The 16,216-nt window shown below is 41.6% G+C and overlaps 1 protein-coding gene across 2 annotated transcripts in view; it reads left to right on the top strand.

Annotated features, from left to right (window-relative positions):
* LOC148042015 (putative mitochondrial adenine nucleotide transporter BTL2) overlaps positions 1-16,216 on the top strand; it is a 33,736-nt gene that overhangs the window by 12,403 nt on the left and 5,117 nt on the right. The gene's annotated exons all lie outside the window — the stretch shown is intronic.

Genomic DNA, 16,216 nt, shown 5'->3' with positions numbered 1-16,216 from the left:
AGTATGCAACAGCACTTCCTTTTAGTAAGAGTAGTCAAATAGAAGTAGTTACTCTTAGTCAATGACCTGATTTAACAGAAAGGAAACATGAAAGATCTTGGTTCATGCTAGAGTTTGTCAAAAAAGTTTAAAATCGAGAATGCGAACTTTTGGCTACATATGATGCTGATGACAGGTTCTGTCATTCTGTTTCTATGGCTGCATGCAAACGCAATCCTTTTCTATGGGGTTGATATTTATGCTGTTAATTGTGTTTGTATGGCAGTGTACAATGCAAACAGCAGTGTCTCTCAACCCCTTTTCTCTCATTCTCCCATCTTTATGCATCCCGATTGCAAACCAGATTTTATGTACACATTAGAGTACATTTTCAAAGTTGAGAATAGCTGTTGTTTATTCTGTTGACCTCTTGACTTACAACTTGGCATAAAAAATTGCAAATGCTAAGGATATGACTTCTAGAATGGCAGTGGCAGTATATATCCATTGTTTTCACTGTTGACCGAGGGCTAGGTTAGCAAAAAATTATATTAGTTGTCTAACTGCCTTTCAAAAAAATGGTGTACTGCATTAACAGCTGGAAGCCCCACAAGCAGCACAATGGTTGATTCACTATGTGTAGTCTAAACACATGGATCAGATCCAGTGTTTCGGATAGAGATCTGATATTCTCAGGCTATTTTTGGCAGTATTAGACAAGTTCAGTTTTCTCTTGTGTGAGCAACAGCGATTATCAACCTCTTGTTTTGAAGCAGTCCCTGTTAAGGCAGTTTGGTGCGACAAGAGTTTGTAGTTTCTACTATAGAGCCTCCTGAGCTATTTGGCCTACAAGATTGCTGAGGGTTCTTTCACATATATGTCTCCTGGTCAGGACTCAGCAGCAGATCAGTTTTCAGGTATTCAGCATCTGCTTTTGGAGTGTAGAACACGCTGATGTGTTTTTGGGCTCATTGTTTTGAAGTAATTCCTGTTTAGGCAGGGTCCCTTACTCTCCAAGGTACAGTCGCTGCCATGAGCTGGTTATCTTGTAGCATTATTTGATGCTTGTGTGTGGCTGTGTTGTGGGACAAGGCATTTTCAACTGGTTCAATGCAAAGTGATTGGAGGGGGTTTTGTTTCAGCTTGGGATGTGTGGGTTCTTTCATGTTTATGGCCCCCAGTCAATAGAGGATCTTCAGGTACCCACCATCTGATCTGCAGTCTAGGACATGCTGACTTTTATGTCGGGTTCCTTGTTTGAAGCAGTCCCCCTGTTTAGGCAGGGTCTCTTTATTCTCCAAGGTGTGGTCGCCCCTATTTGATGTTTGTGTGTGGCTGCTTGTGAGATGTGCTGGCTCAATGGAAACTGATTGGATGGAGGTCACTTGAGCATAGTGTCTGTGGCTGTTCACAGCTCATATTTGGTGACTATTATGCTAGCAATGAAGTGAAATCCAGAGCTGTGAACTAGCTACAAGGAATTGCTCCGATACTGACAACCGCAAGGTAAGGAGAAAATGCTCCCCTAGAGGCTAGGCTGCATGTCCCACTAGCAAGGGAAGGCTCCACTTGGTCTATGCAGGTGGATGGCTATCTCACAGTTGCACATAAGGTATGTAGCCCCATCTAACCCATTGTGCATTGATACTATTTTACCGTGGAACTTTGGAAGATATGCCCAATTGTGATATCTAGAGGCACTAGAAGTCAACACCTAAATTTTTTTAGAAGACTAGGAATGAAATGTGTATAGAAATACTTGAGCATAGAAGATAAGCACAAGTGTATGACAAAACACAAAGTGATAAACTATAGAACTCAAAGGTGAAGAGTAACTCAGAGATAAGAGAAGAATGAATTCTAAATGGAGTAAGCACACTATGCAAGAGTGGATATAAAACCTTGAACCTTCTATCTCAGCATGTACCAGGGTAGAAATGAACTAGAGAGATTGTCATACTCTGAATGGATCTCAAAATGTAGCAGGCAGCCGCTGAGTGCAGTCAGCAGCTGTGTGCAGTCAGCAGCTGCAAATGCAGATGAGGATAAAGAATTTGCTTGGATCAGGCTGATGGGAGGCAGTGGCATTAGGGCAGCCTGCATGGGAGCAAAAACACCAGGCTCTAGGTAGACAGCTCTGAAACAGTGGGCAGCAGGCAGAGGATGCTGAAGATGACACAAGGGGCTGCTGCAGACTGCAAACACAGCCTTTTCTTGCCCTTGATGATGATGGCAACAACTACTATCTGCATGAGGAGGGCTGGAAAGATGTCACCTGTAGCAAACACAGCATTCTGGGTAGCTTGGAGCGAATGGAATGGGCTGCCAGCACCATGAACCGAGGAATTCGCCAATGTAGGGGTAGACAAGAGTGGGAGAGTGGCACCAGCTAAGGGAGAATCTACAAAACATGGATTGAATAGTAGCTGGGTAGCCTCCTATTTATGGATGTGGATTTTCCCAAAGCTTCAGTGTTGACTTATAGGACAGATACTTTGGTAATTTTTATCAAAGTTTGGTAATTTTGAATTTTGGGGTTGTTTTGAAGAGCTAGTTAAAGTTTTAATTTTGCAATGCACCTTTTAAGCTTAACACGCTCTCTTAGGTCCAAAACTTGAACCTCAGGAGGGATTGCCAAGGGTAGCTCAACCTACAATACCCTAAGGCATCCCACCTCAAAGTAGCCAAGGTTGTCCAGTGGCCTACTAAGACTAGAGAGGTGATGGTCATTTTATCTTGGGAGCCCAAAGGGCCACCCTAGAGAGGCTAAGGTATCAGCCAAAGGATGTGCATCAACTAGCCTATGGCCTACCAGGACCTACAAAGGTAATGACTTCACTTTGAACTATATTTTTTTATTTATTAAAAAACGTATTTGTGCCCATGGGGGGAGAAAAGGGATGGTTGGATCCAACATTACAAAATAGAAAGCTATTAATCACCTGTCCAAGGTGTCGGTGACGAGGAGATCTACAAAGGTGTATGTCATGTGCTGCCATGGGAGGCACTACCATTGAGATTGCCATATGAGCTACCATGAATATGGTGGATCCAAGGGAGTCAACCACTCCTCTAATGAAGAAAAAGGGAGAAATACGCGTAGATGCATGGAGATTCTCATCCTTGGACAGGCGCTTCCCAAAATATAGGTTTTTCTTGCATCCAAAGCGCTCTATTCACAAAAACACAATACCAATGCATAGTTTGATGCAAGGGATAATGCAAAGTGTCATACTCAAATAGAATGCTATGCAACGGTGCCACTTGGATAGTACCCCCCTAGGGGAATTGCTCACTTGTCTCAAGCGCCCTTTTACAATCATGCATCATCAAGGTGCAAATAGATGTACAAATGTGGTGATTGCGATCTTGTGAGCACTAAGAGAAGAACATTGCCCCCTCTAGGTTCTCATCACTAGACGGGGGAAGGAGAAGCAAGCACTTCCTCTTACCCCAAGATGCCAATGTTGACGGGGGAAGGAAGCATCCAAAGAAAGAAGAGTGAGATGCATGTACAATGGAAAACTTGTCAAATGAATGACCTCCAAGGGAGCTTTAAGAAAGGGGATAACTTGACCTTGGGAGATAACCTGACCTCAGGAGAAGTAGGATCCATGTTGGTTGAGAGTGTGAAGCCTCACCAAAGAGGGGCAACCAAGATAAAGATTGTGGAACTAGTTGAGTCTCTGCTTCGATCAAACTGGTAGGTCTTGTAGGGGTTAGCTCCAAATTGAAAACACAAGTAAGGAGTGTAAGGATTGCATGAGGCCATAAGAACACAAACCTTAACTTTGATGAAAGTGCTTTTAGATGCATTTAAATATTTGTGTGACTTGTTTTGGTTTTTAGGGATTTTTGCTACTAATAGGCAGATATGCTAAGGATGGAGGAAAGTAAGAGTAGAAATGTATAGTGAAAGAGGGAATACAAGGTAGAGGTGGGAAGAATGGTAGGACTTCGATTAGTGTCAATGATATTTGAACCAGAGGAAGGCTCCATAATCCACTTGATTGGAAAGTCTAATGGAAAAGTGGGCTTAGTTGCTTTTGGTTGCATATTAGATGTAGATGGTGACTCAATACACATCCAATCTATCTTTAAGGGAGACGAGGAGTGTTTGAGGACTAAAGTCTTATTAGCTAATCCCTCAAGTGTAATGAGGGCAGTCATGGAGCCTATCCAGCCTAGGAAGTCTCCCTTGTTGGTATGGAGGATGATCCCCTCTTGGTTGTGAAGGTGGGGCAGAAGTGCCCTTCGCCTCGAGTTCTTGGGTGGGGAAGAGGTTCAAGTCTTGGGCAGATTTCCCTCGGTCTTTGAGTGACTCATGGTCAAAATGATCGGTGTTTTGGCAATGTTGACAGTACCTATTTCTGTTGGGGATATTTTTCCAACCCCATTTCAATTCTAGAGGGGACGTACTTTGCTCCTCACTACCTGACTTGGTTTTGGTGGATTCCTTTCCACCTTCTTGCTTCACCTTTTGGGAAGTCAAAGCCCCCCTCCGCATATGGAAAATTGGGTTGTTGAGAAACCCAATCATTCAGCACATTTCTTTTACTTTATTCCTTCTTGCTTTGCACTAGTAGTCCCAAAAAGGATTGGGCGCCCACTTACTGGGGTGCCACTTGAGACAGTTTGTGCCTATAAATATGGCACTGCCTCCATCCATTTGACATCTCCCCACATTCATTTATCTTGACATCCTCGGTCATTCTCTCCCTCATTCTTCTCCTCTCCAACCTCTCCATTGTTGCTCACATCCCTTGAGGAGGACATTGTAGCTTGTGGCCTGTGCTTCCTTGTTATCAGGCATCCTATTTCTCCTCTTGCAGGTTGTGTTTTGGCTGCAGCCTTCATCATCCAGCTGCCCATCACTCCTTGGAGGCTTGGCGACCTCTCTCTCTTGTTGGCGTGGGCTTTTCTTTACCTGGTGTCAATCTTTGGGCTGCGTTTTGCAGTCTGGGAGACATCCTTCTCACTCGGTATCATCCTCCAATACCTGCCATTAGTGTTGGGGCTGAGTTTTGCAGGCTTCACCCTTGCTGGCTTTAGTGGACATTGATTATACTCCACAATTTACATTTTGCAATTCCTAGTGCTTTTGGGGTCTCGTTTAATCATGTGGCAAGTCACCCTGCTAATTTTTACCCTTTGGAGTAGATGTCTATACCAAGTGATCTCCTTCCTCATCTTCAATGGTCCTTGAGGATTGTGTTTTGCTCCCTCTATGGTTGGGTGTCCCTTCCTTCGTTGTTCAGCATTATCTTCTACATCCTATTGCTCGGAAGACTATGTTTTGCTCTCTCTACAATGCAAGTTTCCTTTAGATACTGCCACTTGATCAACCCGTTCAGTTTAGTCATCTTATAGCTTTGGCTCTATTGTATCACATTGATTCATTGAGCATGATTTAGCGATTCATCATTCATCATATCATCAGTCTTTTTCTTCTAAGTTTCTAAGATTTTCCTCTCTCTGTGCTTGCCATACACACACTATGCCTCTCTTCACAAATCCTACCATCTCTCTGATATGGTATGAGTGCATACTATCCTATCACTTTTGTTGACATGGGTTTCTTATGAAATTGATTGAACAACCTTGTGAAATACAAAAGTTGACATTCAAATTTATAGATGGGTGATTTGGGTTGTGAAATAACTTGTTGGATAAAATTGAAAATTTTAAGGGTAGTTTGTTTATGAACAATGTGACTTGATTTTCTACTAACTTGGGTAAGCCAATTGTGGTGACTTCAGCAAGTAATCACTGATATCAAGCCAACTTGATAGCCCTCTCAATAGTTTTGAACTCTTGGAGTTTGTGGTTGAGGTTGATATGTTGGGTTATGTGGCCATGTAATAGAGTAGATGTGCCTAATGTTGAGATGCAAAATCAAAGTGTTTAAGTTGTGAGTGAAACTTGGATCTAAGTCCTTGCATAAACTCAATGATAATTATGACATTTTTTTCTCTTCCAAGACTAAACTACCTCGTATGAGAACTGGTAGGGGTCAAGTTTGGGGTTCCTACCCTTGAACAAGTTCCCACAAGCCTTGGGAATCCAAGACATGCCACATTAAATTAGACTGGAGTCGTTAAGTTAGATGTGTTGAAATGAATCTTATTCATAAACTCATGCTTGGTTGATGTAGATGGATGGATGGTTGCTCGAGGTGGGGGATAAGTGGGTGGCATGGGATAGAACTAGGTGTGACTAGGTGCTACATGTGGCATTGAATTGCTTGGTATGGTGACTCTAGGTGTGCATTCCAAAGGAGGATATTGACTTGTGTGTGGTCCAAATGCCAAAAAGATGTAGGTTGAACCACTTGATGGTGACATGTTGACTAATTTTATGGCCACCTAGGAGATGAGAGAGTAGGGTGCGGCTTGATACACGTGGGTGGGATATCCTTATGTGTAGGTCCCCATGGATGTTTGGTTTCGGGGATAAACCCTCACCATCAGCACACCTTTACCACTTGGGTATGCAAAAGCAGAGGACCTATAGGGAAGGATGTGCTCATGTTTGAAGATCACCTCAGTGTGGTGTGTGGTTGAACATGTGCAAGTGTGAATGGTGATGTAAAAGCCGGTGTGAATGAAGATGTAGAAACAATGGAAGAGAAGGGTGGGATTGGAAGTTGTGGTGTAGAGGGAATTGAAGTGAATGAGGTTGATTGATTTTGATGTAAAAATTGAAGTGTAGAAGATGGAAGGAATGCAAATGAAACACCAATGTCAAATTGACTTGAAGATGCAAAACTTGAAACACCAATGTCAAATTGACTTGAAGAGGGATTGCTTGATTTATTCTTATAAGTACTTAAGAGTCGTGTGGATAGATAGGAGGTTGCCTTCTTCTTCATTATTTCCAAAATCTTGTATAGAAGTAGGATCAACAAAAGTGGAAACACAAGTACAGACTTGTGTACTTGGCACTGGAGTAGAAGTGTTGTGAAGGATGGTATGTATTGGGTGTCTCTATCTCCAATTGGGCATTCAGACTTCTGCATAGGATCTAAAGGGAGAGAATGAGTTTCACCTTTAATAGCTTGTTGGGTTTGATACATGAGAATCAAGTTGTATCTGGCATGTGAGATCTTCTATGGACAAAACTGTCCATGGTAGTAGATGTTTCTGCTCTTCCTAGGAGCTAGATGTGAGTATCAGTCCTATTCAGTTCTCAATATAGGTTGTTCTTGAGATTGAAGTGGTGAAGATGTGTTTGAAGCCATCTTCCATTCAGAGTTCTTTCTTGTGTTTGGACTGATCAGAGGCAGTGGTAGCAGGGCAGCTTGTGCAGGAGCTAAAAATGCTAGGGAGACAGAAATAGTGGGCAGTAGGCAGAGGATGATAAGGATAATGCAATGTGTCATGAGGACATGTATTTTTGAAACCTCACTTAACATGTGGATTAATTTTTAATCACATGATTAAGTGTTGCATATGTGAGGTGCAACTGGGGTTAGAGTAAATTTATGAGCCGGAGACCCGAGAAAATCATGGGATGTCAAAGAAAAAAGTTGCTATAAGTTATGTTGCATAGGTACTTGGTGGTATTTGGTGCCAATTGTTGGCCTAGGTCATTCATTTGGTTATAAGTGTCAGTTGGTGACACTAGAGATGTGGCGTTTAATGGTACCTAACGTCAATCTGATGGTGGTCAAAGATGGCACAAGGAGACTCGAGAGTGGAAGATGCCTAGCCAATTTAATTATTGGCCAGTTAGATTATTTTTTTGGGCACCAAAATAACGATTTGGAAAGGCTGTCACTTGGGTAAACTTGCCCATTTAGGCTGGTAAAAGGCTGAAGAAGAGGAAAAACGAGATCATTCTTGCTGTAGCAAATGTGGGAGAGCTGTGAGCAGCCATGGCCAGCCTATTTTCAGCCATTGTAGCCAGCCACGAGTGAGTTTTGAGGAGGCGATTGCAGATTCGGACCCTCCACAGTTGGACGATTGCATTCAGGCACAAAGTTACAGCTGATTTGGATGTCTCAGCTGTAGGTGACAGCATTTAATGCTGTTGTGGCAGGGCAGCAACTGCATTTGACTGATTTTCAGTCATTTTTCGCGACAAAACTTTGAAATTTCTCTCTCTACAGCTTTCTCTCTCATCTCCCTACCATTTCACAACCTCGTTCCAAAGATCTCAGCATTTGGACCCTTGGAGGTTGAGAAATTGCAAATTTCTCTACTGTAAACCCTAATTTATAGCAAAAATTAGGGTTTAGCAACGGACTTGGGAAGTGTGCCAAAAATTGGAAGCTCCAAGACTTGGATTTTTCAGGGCTGAAGGTGAATTTCAGCTAAATTCAGGTGGAGGGCTAGCCAAGCATTGAATTTGGGGCATTTCCATCGTCTACGAAGTGGGTGAAGGCCAATTAAGTGCCCGAATCAAGGGGCAAAACAAATTGAAGACTTGCTGGTTACTTTGGACAGCAAGGGGAGTTTGGATTGCGAAGGGGATTGGGAGAATCCCATTGTAAATCAACTTCTTCTTCAATAAAGCTAAAGAAATATTAAAAGGGGTGCCAATTTTGGGGCCAATTGGGTGTGCATTTCCAAGATCAATAGGTAAATTTGTATTTTCAGATTTGTATTTATTGTTTGCTGCTGTAATTAAGTTTTAATTAGGGAGTTACCACCCATCCACTGAAGGAAGGCTGGTTTCACAGTGGCTGCTCCAGGTTGCAAACATAGCCTTTTGTTCCTCTTGACGATGCTAGTGACAGCTGCTATTTGCATGGCGGGAAAGATGTCACTTGATAGCAAATGGAGCCTTTTGGGCAATGTGGGCAAGTCGCTTGGAGCTGACGAAGGGTTTGTAGCACTGTGAGCTGAGGTATCTGTCAATAGACAAGTGCAGACAGCAGTTTGAGATTGTGCTAGGTAATGGAGAATCTACAAAACAAGGATTGAATAGTGTGGTTGGGCAGCCTCCTATTTATAGATGTGGATCCTCCTAAAGTTTGGTTGTTGGCTTATGAGACACAAACACTTTGGTAATCTTTGTAAAGTTTGGTAATTTTGAGTTTTGGGGCTGATTCAAAGAGCTAATTACCTACAATGTAGGAAGTGTAAGGAAATGGACATCAGACCCACTTCCTAGCCATAGAGATAAATCGGCTCACCTTGAGCTTGGGGCTAGCGATGCATCGCACTACAATTATGTCACAAGGGTGCTAGTGTCTCATACTACCAACCCATTGTCCAAGTATATGGATGTAACGTTCACTGGGCTAGAGTGTCTAGTGATTACAATGAGTGGGCACAAATGGGCCTTGGGTTCTATTTAGGACTTGGTTGCTTTGACCCTAAAGTGCCCTTGGTGCATTTGTACTAAGTTACTGGTGACTTGAGGTTGTGACCAATATTGTGGGCGCTCATTGTGGATATCTAAGGATGGCAGACTTCCCCCCTTATGAATGATTGTTGTTGTTAGCAATATCCTTAGGGATGAAATCGAGAAAGCAACTCTTTGATAAGTGCAAAGATTGCTAGATAGCTTCTATCTGCGGGCATTTTTCCCACTTGAGTAAATACTTGAGATAAAATGGTTTGAGATCATTTTGTTCTACAGTCAAGAACCAATTTGGTTTTAGAGAAATGTATCAAACAGTGCCTTCCAGTTGTGGGACTTCCTTGATTAGGACAATCAATTCACTTTGTCCTATTTGTTCTTTCAAATAACTAATGTGAACATAGGATGAATCCAAATGTCCTAGGCTGAGCCCATGAGCTAACTCCAACTAGTGAAAAACACTACTATTCGTCTTGGTAATTTTCAATAGTTTGTAGTATTGCAAAGTTAATTTATAACACTTGATGGTGCTCATTGAGTCAAAGTCCTTTGAAGCTTTTAAAGATACAAACACATGTTGTTTTGGAGCTCTCAAGAAGTAGGACTTTGGTTAGCATAAAACCTAGCTCAATCTTGGTTGTTTTAATGCTTTGCTTTGCAATTGTCAACATCTTTTGCATATCATGCATGGAGTTGCTACAATCTGCATTTTCACTCCAAGATTGATGGCAATTGGTGGTTTTAGCTCATACCCATACATCAACATAAATGTGCTATAACCAATTGTAATACAACATCGAGAGTGAAGTGGAGCCTATATAGAAGTCTTGGGATGAGACATGAGACAACTAAAGAAGCTCTTAAAAGGGTCGACTAGCTTGCCTTTTGTCGAGCGCCCAACTAAAGGCTAAACATAGTGCTTAAAGCCCATGTTATGTGACAAACTAACAAAACTTAGGATCATACTCACTAACTATTTTGTCAAGTAGACCATAAAGTTTTTAAAGATGCTCGATAAAGAAACTAGTCCTCTTTTGGCTTTTAATTGTAATAGAGCCATTTCAATTGATCAATCTAGCATACTCCAAATTGCATCATGACCTTGATTTATATGGGGTGATCCTACTACAAAATCCATCCAAATTGTATCATGACCTTGATTTATATGGGGCAATCCTACTACAAAATCCATGGAGATATTGCTCCATTTTTATCGAAAGTTTGTAGTGGATGTAATATCCTAACGTATTTTCGCCGTTGTCGAGGTACTTATGGTGTATGGCCGAAAGCCGCTGGGACTCAAGTAAGAAGAGTTCATAGCACAGGAGAAAGAAAATTTGTAGAAGGTACAAAACAATAGAAATCCAATAGACATACGAACCCAATTGTAGAGTATAGTTCACACAAAAGCTTGTACTCAATCCTTATAGCATCATATACGTTAGCATAAAGACCATAAACTAAGGCTATGGTTCAGCAAAACCCAATTATAATCAGCCCATATGCTTTAGAGTTTGCCATACATGAGATTAAACAACAAACATTGTATTTATTGCTCAAACAGTCCCGTACATGCATAAGAACAGTCTGGGACCTATGCAGCCCACTCAGACCAATAATACCTTGTTTTGGACCTTGAATAGACCCTTCTTTCAGTCCAAAGATTCAATCCCTCAACTTACTATAGTAGATCAAGAAACCTCAAAACAATCCTTAGTATCTTTCTATTCGAGACAACCAAAAGTAATATTTAGACACAGAATCAAGGTAGATCAAAGAAATCTCTCCATAGACAATAGGAGAGAGTTTGTATGCCCTATTTAGAATAGTTCACAATAGTCACAAAGAACCCGGATCAGTCCTTTGACATACAACAAGAGCTTTAGCTTGTTATCTTTCAAAAATTTTTAAAATGCTTTCTCCTTGATTTGTCATGAACAACAAATGCTTTTTCCTTTCCATTTTAGGCGCTTGATTTGCTCCTTTTTTTTGGCGCAAATCATGGGATCAGCCCTATTGTGCATTTACACGACAATCCACAACTTGTTGGCCACTTTGCTGTCCAAGAAAGGTGCTTGACGCTTTGCATATAAATAGAGGTATAAATCAACTCCAACCTTCATGATAGATCCTCCCAAACAATGTAAATTTATAATGAACACAAACATATCAAACCCATAGGCACTCAGCTTAGGTATTGTGACTATTAGACTTCTCTAAACTTTTCAACCATTGGACATAGAACCATACGACACTATTCAACTTTGTTAAGTGGACATTGTGGGCACTTATGCATATAAGGCTCAACCAAAGCCTTCTTGTGTGGCCAATTTAAATACTAACTAACCAAGACCAAAGTGTTTTGTGCTTGGACATCCAGATGGGCGCTAGTAGCATTGTTCATAGTGGTTACGAAGTGACTTAGTGTGAATGCACTAAGGACACTTCAGGGTTAGTGCAAGCGAGTCCTATAAATAGGACTCAAGGCCCTATTGTGTAGATTCATTGTGTGATCACTACTCTTGGACTTTGGGTTTGTTTTGTGAGGAAGGTCCTTGAATGGTTGTGAATAGCGCGCACACACACACACACACACACACACACACACACACACACACACACTATGCGAGAGGTAGCAGACACTAGACTGACTCGTGGATACACAGCACTAGGTGGTTTGGAGAGGATGTGTTCACAGGTGCAATTTCAAGAACCCTGCACCAAGCTATGGCTCTTCGATACACTGGTCACATCCACACTACTTTATGAAGTACAAATATGGGGGCCTAGTTTTGACCACCGTAGTAGATCAGGGTGCACTTATGACGGATGGAGGTCGATGGAGAAACCCCTAGTGTCCATGATATCCAGGATGATCAGATGTAAGGCCTCAGTGCCACATGAGATCATCAGAGTCGAGCTAGTAGGTATACTGATTGTGGTAGAGGCCCTCACCCGATCGGTCACATACATACATAGCCTATGGGACTTACCCAGACATAGATATGCACGGTTGGCCCTTGAGTCCTCCCCAGGCAGCTTGCCAGAGAGGGTGATACTTCATGTTGGTATGCACAGATGTCGGCCTGGTTTGAGCTGCATGGCTCTAGCATGGACAAGTTATCCCCCTTCTAGTACTCCCTTGATGCACCATCTCTTGATCTGAGCAGGTTAGAGATTCGCAAGATCATCAGGATGGATCTTACCCAGTTGGATATTAGGTGGATATGGTTGATATCGAGGCAGGAGCTAGGGACAAAGATGGCTTTCTACCTCGAGCATTTCCTTCATACTACAGATGATGGATTTATTGTTCGCCCGAGATACATGGACACCCACCTTTCCCATGGGATCAGATGTACTATTGGCCAGTTGCGCACCTCCTCACATCAGCTAGAGATTGAGACTGGCATATATAGATCCATCCCACCAGAGGAGTGCGTATGCCAGATATGCCAATTAGAGCCAGAGATAGAGGAGCATTATATTTGCCGCCGTTGCCCAGAGTATTATGAGGTCCGTGGTCATTTCCACTGTCTCTTTAGAGACGGATTTGGACCACTATCCAAAGTCATGGATTTTACCAATCAGCGATGTCTTGGCCTCCTTCTTCTTAAGATATGACGGGTTCGTGATGCGCGTCTCAGGAGTACAGTTGCTCCAGGACATCAAGGCCCTTCAGAGAGGTAGCTCATAGACTTCTTTGCAAAGGAGACTGAGAAGACTTCAATACAGTTACAGCCACAGTCCACACGAGAGCCTCTCTCATTGCCATAGTCCACACATAGACAAGGAGTACTGATTGATCGAGCCGTTCAGCTTAGCCGATCTAGACGTCCTAGGCCTCGACACAGACACCGACGACACCTTCATAGGCGGATACAGGGGATTATTGCTCGGGCTAGAGCTAGGCCCTCCATACCCACATGAGATTGTATCATTTGGAGCTCATTGTTACTAGATAGAGCTCTATGTTTTACACATAGCCATAGTTAGTTTCCTTTCTTATTTTGCTTTGTGCTACATATTTTACCCAGAGAGTTGTACCATCATACACATGATTGTAACTCATGGTCTCATAGGTTATTTTGGCCTTTTGTAGACGTTAATATATCATATCATTTCATTTCATCTCTCTCTCTCTCTCTCTCTCTCTCTCTCTCTCTCTTTCAACTTCCAAGATGAATATGTAATTTAAAGTGCGTCCCCTCGGTTACGAATCTTCACGGGACTTCAAGTCATAACCTATCATGAGGCATAACGGAATGGCACACAAGATATATCAATAAGGAATCTTTGTATTCATGATATCGAAAGATACAACATTGAGGCACATCTCAGGACTACACCCTCGTGATGCTGCACATGTGAGGGTTCACCACTGAGTATAGGGAATCACACGTAGAGTGGAAACCAAGCTGCTCAATGTTTTTGGTTCCAACGCCATGCTATAGCTACAAAGCCCATACATAAACCCCCCCTAGTGGGGAAAAAAAAGGGAAGGCTAAGCTCCTCTCTCTCTCTCTCTCATATCAATATCGCATCGTACCTTATAAAATTTGAAGGTATCAATTAGTACCATATTTCATACTTGACAACCTTGGTGTGCTTCCAAGGACTTCTTGTCCATGCCAAGCTCAAACAATGCATGGGAGTTCTCAATCTTGTTGTCAATTGAAATCAAATTGGATATCAAAAGTCCCTAGATACACATGTTTGTGAATTTGAAAAGGGGTGTGGTATCAGATATCCTAGTAAGTCTATTTGAATCTCAATACAAGAGGAGGCTGTTTTCGAGTCTACTCTCCATCGAAAGGCCTTTGCCTAGTTAGTTGAGTATGATGGTTAGTGTCACCATTGCTTGTAAAGGAACGGTATGTTTTCCTTTGCCTAGTTAGTTGAGTATGATGGTTAGTGTCACCATTGCTTGTAAAGGAACGGTATGTTTTATAGGGAGGAACACAAAGTGTCTGGCAAGTACCAAGACATAGAGCTCAAAAACATAGAAAGTGAATGAAATAGTGAATTGTGAACATGCTGATATAATGGAGCCTTAGGGTTTGAACTCATCCCAAAGTTTAAATTAAGTCTTGCAATATCTTGTAGTGGGCATGTCCTTGACTTGATCTTATCATATGCCTTTAGGCCTCATTGATAATGCAGTATTCTTTCGTGCTTAGAGTTGAGGATGCCATAATTTGAATTCGATTTGTCAGTTTTAGTTCATTAATTAAATTTAATTGACAATATTAATATTATGCAAGTTACCTAATCTAGAAATAAGTGGGTAGATGTTTAGTAGTTGATTGAATCCAATGAGGTCCAACCATCTATCATCTTAACTCATCTTAATTTATTGAGATGATTGACGATTGGAGGGTCCAACTCTTCTCATAGGGGATACATGTCATAACCTAAAGTAATCTAGTTTGGCTCACATTGTACCCTTTGGGATTGGCTGGCGCATTGTCTTTACAAAATGTCAATCCCATTGCCCAAAAGAAATCAGTTAATAACGTGGGATTTGGCTCTTTGGTCCTCAGTTGAGTATCATCCTAGGGGATTGTTCACATTGACCTAGGCAATTTGCAAAGCCTTGAGTAGGCCGATAGCCATCCATGGGACCAAAAAATTTACCCTTTTACTCCTTTGAGAGATGTCACACACTAGGGTTGGGCTATAATCACTACCTATCTTGTGCCCTCAATGCTAGGTGACTTTACTCTTAAACTTGGTTCTCTTGGAGTGATTGCACAAAAGCCCTAGTGGCCATTCTCCTCCAAGGCTAGAGGGATGCTTCGAGTACATCACAATGTGTAACCAACCTTTTATATATATCAACTACTGTGAGGATGTATTGAATCAATGATTCACATTGATTTGATGCTTTAAGAGCTTGAACTGTAATTTGTATATTCTTTGAGTATTTGAAATGCTCATCTTTTCATTCAAGGGGTAGCCAATGGTCAAAATGCCCCATAGTTACAATTGGGTCGTCATGGATGAGATGCCCAAGAGCAACTAAAAGTTAAGTTGGGTGGTTAGATTGATGAAAAAGCACAAATGACTAAGACTTTTTCACTCGTGTGGTCAAATTGACTACTTATGGGGTTTAGTAAGCATGACTATTGCACACATATGAGACACATATTTGACTTGGGGCTAAAGCCAAGTAAGTTAATGATGTGAAAGCCTTCAACCAAGCATTAAACTTAGCGAGGACTATTAACATGATCAATAATTATGTTGTGCAAGGATGTAAGTTTTCTCATATCTTCTTTGCTAAACCCTAATTTATTAATTAGACGAGCAAGCTTAATAGTCAACCTATCAAATTGTTTATGGCAAGGAGCTTGTAGAGTTGCGGTAGCCAAAAGTGTGGCAGCCATTCTATGGCATTTGTATGGATTGTGGCGATCCTTATGTTGGAGGCTCTATAAATTGAGCTTGTGGTTCTTGCTTGAAGTGGAGATGTGTACTTCTTTTTAGAGATGAAAGATATTCAAGTAGCTTTCTATAATGGGTTTGACATGATAGAGAATTCGAATTTTAGTTTAAGCTTTTGCTTCAAAGTTCGGGGTTTCCAAAATTAGCACTCGATTGAAACAGATTGACCACATTTTGAGAGCATTGTGTATACTCTTTGTTCTTTCATGTTCTAGCATATTTTAGCGAACAAATTCTCATGGGGCTATCTTTTATTTGAGGATCCATGTTCCTTTTCCCACTTTTTAATTTTGAGGGAGGGCTTTCTCTTTTGACCTCGTCCATTGTTGCATCTTTTGTTTCCCTTCTATCTCTCAACACATTTGTGTTTTTATGTTGGTACCCAAAATGTTGCTAAGAGGGGATGTAGAGAGTTTGTCCAACAAGTACCATTCCCTCAAGTGTGTCCAATGGAGGGAAGAGAGCTTAGAGGGGATAGGCT

Source organism: Lygodium microphyllum, chromosome 1 (genome assembly GCF_053477565.2).
Source record: "Lygodium microphyllum isolate KBCC chromosome 1, Lygodium_microphyllum_v1.1.10, whole genome shotgun sequence".
Taxonomy (NCBI): domain Eukaryota; kingdom Viridiplantae; phylum Streptophyta; class Polypodiopsida; order Schizaeales; family Lygodiaceae; genus Lygodium; species Lygodium microphyllum.
Note: the sequence above shows the minus strand (reverse complement) of the source record. Positions and strands in the feature narration are given on the sequence as shown.